An 8578-nucleotide genomic window follows, 5' to 3' on the forward strand; every position below is an offset into this window, starting at 1 on the left:
GTCGTTTATACAGAAGGGAGGTTTTCTCATTATAGACTGAGAAGAGTTACTATAAAAGCAGTGGTGTTGGGGTTTTTTTTTTTTTCCCTCTTAATAACTAGTTCCCCTTTAGGCCATCCCTTCAAGGAAGTTTGTTTACTATTATTAACCTTCTTCCCAACTCTGAATATGGGCTGCTCCAGTTCATGCAGGGTGCAGATGAGTCTCCTCCCCTGCTCCAGGGGAAAGCCAGCCGTTGGGATTTCACCTGCCCCGAACCTTGATGAAATGCAGGTCAGCTGGGGGTCATTACTTACAAGATGTTACAAACACCTTTAACAAAAAATCAGGGGCTGCCAACTGAAGCTCCCCAAATCCGGGTTGCATAGACAGGATCTCACAGATTTCTTGTGGCAGGGGGTGAACAAGGAGGCTTTGGCACTGAGGCTGCTGGTGACAGGGCTTTCTACAGAGACCAGAAGAATCCCTGCTGGCTTCCTGCTGACACCCCCTATGCCAAGCTCCTGGCTGGGGCACACAGCCTGGTGTGATGGTCTGACAAACTGGTTCTAGCCTCCTGGGATCAATGTTCCATTCCTGGTTCACTTCCATCTCTGAACAGGTCACGTGAGTGCTTCAGGAGAGAGCCAAGAGAAGGGGTGAGGGAAGCCCAAAACTTGCCTTGGATGGTCTCTGCCAACACTGTGAATGTGGCCACTTAAGTTAAGGGACTGGCCATTCTCCAACTTGTGTAAAATCCCCAACATCTTCTCAAACTCCATGTTGTCTGTAGAACAAAGCCTGCCCTCAGCCAGACGTGAAGGTTCCCAATATCTTGAGCCTTCAGCCCCGCCTACTTTCCATCATTGCTCTTCACAGATCCTCTTCCCAGCCAACTGTGTGTTCCCCAGCTTGTTTACGTGCCTTCTCCAGTGGAAACACAGCCACTGTATCTGCCCATTCTCACCCCCCTGCCTTTGCCACACAGCACCCTGGAGGAAGCAGAATGCCCTCCTCATCCTTTTGGCTTAATAAGCCTCCTCGCCCACCAAGTGTAGGGCAATCTCGCTTCAGCTCAAGCCCCTCTGCTGGAGGAAACACTCCCTGAGCCTACCTGCTCACAGGCAGCTGTCTCTCTGTCACATTTCATTGGTGTGCTCTGTGCAGAATCACATCACTCTGGATATGTTCATGATCCTTTATATGCATGTTCTTTTTCTCCCCCAACTAGAGTGTAAATGCTTTGAGACTAGGGATCATTGCTTCACATTCATGTACAGTCCTATACATAAATCAGTCAACAATTAGTGGGACTTGATTACAATATAACCAGTTGTCTACTAGTTGGATCCAGAGTGTAGCTTCTTGCTTAGAACATGACTTTTGGTGTGAGAAAGACCTCAGTTCAAATCTTGACTGTGTCAACTCCCAGCTTTGTGACCTGAGGTAAGCATGTTAATGTCATTGGCTTGTGTCCTCAGTTATGAACACAGACAGCTAGTGTAACTGACTCCTGGGTTTGTTGTGGCTTTAAGTGAAATAATAAATGTGAAATGCATGGTTGGTGCAGTGCCTGACACATTCAGGACTCAATAAACAGCACCAGTTAGTATTTTCTGTTTTTGGGGGGACCGGTGCCCAGATGCTTCTGCTACAGCAAGATTCAACAAATTGCAAATTAATGGAGATGTTGGTTTTAGCGGAGGCATCCTAGAGAGAATGTTGAAGTGAGTTTAGAAATAAAACAAGGAGAGAAATCAGAGGCTAACTCAATTCTATTTCTACCAAGTTTTCAACAGCTCACAGATGGACTCATTTTTAGCTGATACTCCAGATAGAGCAGAGCTCTTCCCAGAGGCAGGTGAAGATTGACTGTGCCTGACTCTGAAAACCTGTACTTGTCACCTGACCTTGAACGTAACAAACAGCCCCTGAGGAAGGTAGTTCCAATTACAGTCATGGAGTCGGAGGAACTCTTTCAAGGCAGATTGATTTATTGGACCAGAAATACAGCTCAAGAGCCCACACACCAATTCTGTCTTTGGCAATCTGCCCTGCCTGCTTCCTTCTCTCTTGCCCTGACATATTGATCTGTGTGTGTGAGTTGGTGTAGTTTATTGTAGAGGGGTGTGTGTGTGTGTGTGTGTGCTGTCTCAGAATGGAAGCTCTTAACTTGGGGGCCTTCTTTCTGAGGGATCTCCAAACCTGAAACCGAAGGAAATCTCGTTGCAATTCTCCATGTGGTAGCTTTAATTTCAGTCCTTTGCTTCAGGTGGGCCCAGAATGCTCCAGAATGCCTCTCATCCTGTCTGAACACTCTGCTTCTGAGTGAGGCAACATGTCATTTTGTAAGGAAGAAGGAAAACTAGTCATTGTTGTGTGCCTGTGCCATGCAAAATATCACAATCCGCATTCATCAAAAGAAACTGAGACTCAGAAGAGTAAAGAAACTTTCCCAAGTTCAAATGTCAGTAGAGTCAGGATCCAAACCCAGGTGTGTCTGACTGTTGACCTCAGTGATGGCTGAGTCCAGGCTTAGCCCCATTGAGAGACTTCCATATCACAGGATCATTTTAAATGGAAATATTTTGAAATTGAGGGCCACAACTTAAGTTTGTATCATCACTTACATTTTGTACCCAGATCTGGCTGTTTGACCTCTCTTATATTATATGCTGTTGTGTAACGAACTACCACAAACTTAAAACAACACCCATTTATTATCTCACAATTTTTATAGGTCAGAACTCCAGGCAGGTTTAGTTGGATCCTCTGCTTATGGTCTCACAGGGCTGCCATCCAGGCATTGGCCAGGGCTGCACTGTCATCTGGAGACTCAACTGGGGAAGGATCCATTTCCCTGCTCACATGGCTGTTGGCAGCATTAAGTTCCTTCAGACTATAGGACTGAGAGCTTAAGGATTTTGTTGTTGTTGTTGTTAGCTGTTGGCTGGAGGCTGCTCTCAGATCCTAGAGACCACCTCAGTTACTTGCCATGTAGGGATTCCCAATGTGGTCCCTGCTTCCCCACAGCCACCAAGGGAGAGAGAGCTTCCTGCAAGATGGGCATCATTATCTTTTGTGACACAATCACATACATTCCACCACCTTTGTCATATTCTGTTGGTTAGAAGCAAGCCACAGGTCCTGCCCACACTTGGAGGGGTCGCACAAGGGCATGAACACCAGGAAGTAGGGATCGTGGGTAGAGGCAACTTGAGGGTCTGTCCACCACATCCTTCTTGTTCTTTCCCTTCTTTTTTTCCTTTCTTACATTCTCATCCTAGTCTAGACTCAGAGCTAGGGCTTTGGAAGTTAGTAAGAGCTTTACAGTAATGATGCCAATAAGTAATATCATTTTGTTCCAGGAAAAAAAAGCTAGTTTCCTTTTTAACTTTCTATTCAAGTACAACATACATACAGAAAACTGTAACATCCTAAGTGTAGAGCTCCATGAATTTTTTGGAGACAACATATGCATGTAACCATCACTCAAACCAAACAGCAGACTATTACCAGCACCCCAGAGCCCTCCTCAGTCTCCCTTCCAGTCCCTAACACCCCCAAAGGTGGATCTCTAACAGCACAGATTACTTTTTTCCTTGTTTTTATACATTTAATAAATGGTATCCCACAGCCTGTATCATTTTGTGTCTGGTTTTCTTGACTCAACACAGTATTGGGGCATGTGGTTCTAGGTTGTTCGTTTCTCATTGTTGAATAGGATCCCATTGTGTGGATATAGCACAGTTTACTTATTCAATCTACTGTTGATGGGCATGTAGGTAGTTTCCAGTTTGGAGGTGTTACAAATAGTGCCACTGTGAGTGGCTTAGTGTGGGTCTTTAATGAACACACATACGCAGCACTTCTGTTGGATATATACCAGGGACTGGATTGCTGGATTGGAGGGCACACATATTTTGGTGAGCTATGTTTATATATATAATCCTCCCCTCCCCTCTATGAAGAAGGCATCTCTAGCCCCTTTACGCACAGCAGCATGTGACCAGACCTACACTTCCTGCAGAGGTGCTGGAAGATCAAAGAGGAGGAAAGGCCAACTGGCACTGTGGAGAAAGTGGAGGTCTGGCTCCGGCGCTTTTTCACTATTGACAACGCTCTTTATTACTTTTTCTTAAGAGACCCATTGTTTTGGAAGATTTCTGCCTACCAAGCTACTAAGCAAATGTTGTAGGCTCAGTATCATTTAATTCATCTTCCAGTTCTCTTATTAGTCAAGGACATATCTAACCAGCTACTGAGCTGCTGATCTGACAACCTGCCTAACAGAGCTGATGTAATTTCAGATAAGGCCAAAGATAGTCCAGGTTTGGGTTCACCTCTAGTCTCCTTACAAGAACACAGGGTTTCTATTGGACTATTGAAACACTGACAACACGCTGCCCTTCCCCTTTGTGATGTTAATGGCACTTTAGGGGAGGGAGATCCCCACCCTCCCACTAAGAAAATCTCAGACCCTGACCATGTCTGAAATCCTGATTTATGATCAATAAATATACATCAATGTACAAGTAATTCACAAGTCATTGAGATCCGGCCTGGTTCATCATTTTAAACAAAATGTCAAAGCCCCATCCATTTATTCTGGGCTTGTTCTTAAGCTGAGATAGGTTGGATGAAGCTAATAAGAAACATTTTCCAAACTGCCACCTAGTGGCCAGAAAGACTTCAGGCTATTGCTAACATTTGGGTGTACTTGGTTCTTTCTCATCTGTCTCTCTGTTTTCTGTTCTCCATCTTTCTTTTTTTCTTTTTAATTATTTTTAAAATTTTTTAAATGTTTATTTTTGAGAGAGAGAGAGAGAGTCAGAGTGTGAGTGGGGGAGGGGCAGGGAGAGAGGGAGACACAGAATCTGAAGCAGGTTCCAGGCTCTGAGCTGTCAGCACAGAGCCCGACGTGGGGCCCCAACCCACGAACTGGGAGATCATGACCTGCGCTGAAGTCAGACGCTAAACCAACTGAGCCATTCAGGTGCCCCCCCCCCCCATCTCTGTCTTTCTATCTGCCAGTCTCTCTGTATCTCTGTCGGTATATGTATGATATATATGTTATACATACATCTCTTATACATATACGTAGATGTATACATACACATACATATGTATTAGGGGTACCATCACATGCAATTATTATGACTCTTTTAACTAATTCTCTATTTTGGGACATATAAGCTGTTTCTGATATTTTGCCATTGCAAGTAACACTGCGTGAATGTGCTTACGCCTAAACCCTTATGGGCATCTCTGATACCTTCCTTAAGGTAGGTGACAAGAGGTTGAATAACCCACCAAATGGGTTGACTTGCAGATGCTCGTTTTTGAATCCAATTATCAAATACAAATTTATGCTGCTGCCAACAATTTATGAGAGTGTCTTCTCTGCCCACACTAGTAATTTTCTATTACAATAATTTTTCTCCATTTTATAGGTAAAACATGATAGTTTAGTTTTAATTGAATTTCATTGATTCCTGGTGAGGTTAAATATTTTTCAGATTTGCTGTCCATTTGCGTTTCTTCTCATTTGCATTTCATATTCCTTTTTATTTCACATTATCCCACCGCCCACAGAATGCTGCCCTATGCTCCGACAAATCTCATCTCTGCTTTTACCATGGAGGTAAGTAATATCTGCGTCCCACAGAAAACCCAGCATTGTCCAATGCTTTGCAGACAGAACATGTGTGAGAAAAATGCACATTCACTAGGCCCGCAGGTGGCTTGGCCAGCCACATCTGTCATCTCTCCGACGAGGACGCCTGAATTCCTCCCAGAGCTATAAACCTCACTTCTCACCCGGACTCCGGACACCATCACCCAGGGGCCATGAGAGCAGGAGGGGCTGGCATGTTACCTAATGACTTAACCAGGTGAGGTTCACATGCACTTCGGGTTTTTACACGATTGTGCCTCAGAGGAAGTGCTCCCTACTGCTCTGGGGAAACGGGCAACTGTAAATCAGGTAACGATATGGCACTGACTTATTTATCCTTGTAAGAGTTTTACATTCTGAAGTCAACAAGGGGCCCATCGCCAGATCCACGGCCAATTTGCAGTCATCACTTAGGGGAAGCTTGATCCCCCTTGCTCAGCCGGAGGGCATGCTGGGGGCTTGTAGGAGCCAAGGTTACCTGTAGTGCCGAGCCAGATCAATCGATCCTGTACCTCGGTCTGAGCCAAATGTTATCTTCCACAGACACAAGGCAGAGACGGGAAGTCACTAAACGGTGGGGAACTTTCCCTCTTTGTGCTAAGATGCTCTTTCTCTCCTTTCCATTTGTCCCCTGAGTTCCTTCTCCTTGAGGGAATGTTTGCCTGGACAGCAGCTGCACCCTGAGAGACGTGATGGTGACTCATTCAAGTAGAAGTAGACATGGTAAAAGAGTATGTGCTAAAAGACATGGATAGACACTCTCCAAAGAAGACATCCAGATGGCCAACTGACACATGAAAGGATGCTCAACGTCATCCATCATCAGGGAAATACAAATCAAAACCACCATGAGATACCCCCTCACACCTGTCAGAATGGCTAATATTAACAACTCAGGCAACAACAGATGTCGGCAAGGATGTGGAGAGAGAGGAACCCTTTTGCACTGCTGGTGGGAATGCAAGCTGGTGCAGCCACTCTGGAAAACAGTATGCAGGTTCCTCAGAAAACTAAAAATAGAACTACCCTATGACCCAGCGATTGCATTACTAGGGACTTATCCAAGGGATACGTGTGTGCTGTTTCGAAGGGACACATGCACCCCCATGTTTATAGCAGCACTATCAACAATAGCCAAAGTATGGAAAGAGCCCAAATGTCCATCGATGGATAAATGGATAAAGAAGATGTGGTATATGTATACAATGGAGTATTACTCGGCAATCAAAAAGAATGAAATCTTGCCATTTGCAACTACGTGGATGGAACTGGAGGGTATTAAGCTAAGTGAAATTAGTCAGAGAAAGACAAATATCATATGACTTCACTCATATGAGGTCCTTAAGAGACAAAACAGATGAACATAGAGAAGGGAAGCAAAAAGAATATAAAAGCAGGGAGGGGGATGAAACATAAGAGACTCTTAAATATGGAGAATAAACAGAGGCTTACTGGAGGGGTTGCGGGAGGGGGGATGGGCTAAATGGGTAAGGGGCACTAAGGAATCTACTCCTGAAATCATTGTTGCACTATATGCTAACTAATTTGGATGCAAATTAAAAAAAAAAAAAGAGTATGTGCTAGCTAGCAATCAAGGCCAAAACTGAGCCCAATGTTCCATAATAAATTATGGTATACCCTTAAATGAGAATATTAGGCAGGTATTAAAAATAATGTTTTCAGATAATTTTTATGGCTGAAAAGTGCTCATGATGTGAATTAAAAGGAAATAAAAATGGGGCACCTGGGTGGCTCAGTCAGTTAAGCGTCTAACTCTTGATTTCAGCTCAGGGCATGATCTCGTGGTTCGTGGATTCGAGCCCCGCATCAGGCTCTGCACTGACAGCATGCAGCCTGCTTGGGATTCTGTTTCCCTCTCTGTGCCCCTCCCCTGCTTGCTCTCTATCTCTCTATCTCAAAAATAAATAAACATCAAAAAACATTTTAAGAAAATAAAGATGTAAAACCCACATATTGAATACAGAATATGATCCCTATTATCTACAAGACTATGTGGAAATACCGTAAATTTTTTTTTTACATTTACTTACTTTTGAGAGACTGAGAGAGACAGAGCACAAGTGGGGGAGGGGCAGAGAGAGAATGAGACACAGAATCTGAAGCAGGTTCCAGACCCTGAGCTGTCAGTGCAGAGCCCCATGCGGGGCCCGAACTCACAAACCGTGAGATCATGACCTGAGCCCATGTCTGACACTTAACCGACTGAGCCACCCAGGCACCCCAAGAAAATACTGTAAATGGTAATGGCGATTTTCTCTGCAGGTAAGATTATTTTTGAGTTTTATGTTCTTACTGTATTTTTGAAATTTCCTACATTCCTACAAGCTTTTGTGACTTCTGTTCACCAAAAAATAAAAAACAAAACAATACCCCAATCATTGGTATTTTGAAACACCAAGCTGGATGTGATGTGCCCCAGGCCTCTGGGGATTTGGCAGGTTCCTATTTGTTATTCAGTTCTGCTCTCCTTATGCCCGCAGTTGGGAAGGGGCCAGTGTGCTGAGACCAGGTGAGAGGTAAACAAGGCAGCTGACTTTGCAGAAGATGAAGACGTGGTCTCACCAGAGGTTTCAGCCAGCACTTGCCCTCAGGCCCACACGTTCCTTCTTCCTCACTCCCTTCCTTCTCTACCTCCCTCCCTTTCTTCCAAATGTTTTCCCCTGGGAAAAACATTTTTTGGGCCCTGGGATGAAGTACGTGGGGTTGAGGGCAAGTAAGAAACGGAAATCTCAGAACCCAGACCAGAATCAAATTTTCAACAAGCTCAGAAGTTCAGTTTGTCAACGCCGAACAGGGCGCCGTACTTAGTTTGGCGGCCGTTCTTGTGCGAAAAGCCCAGTGGACCCGAAGATCACTCTGCTCTGTCCTGGTGACGCTGCTTCCAGCAGGCTGTTTTCAGTT

Source organism: Panthera leo, chromosome D2 (genome assembly GCF_018350215.1).
Source record: "Panthera leo isolate Ple1 chromosome D2, P.leo_Ple1_pat1.1, whole genome shotgun sequence".
NCBI lineage: Eukaryota > Metazoa > Chordata > Mammalia > Carnivora > Felidae > Panthera > Panthera leo.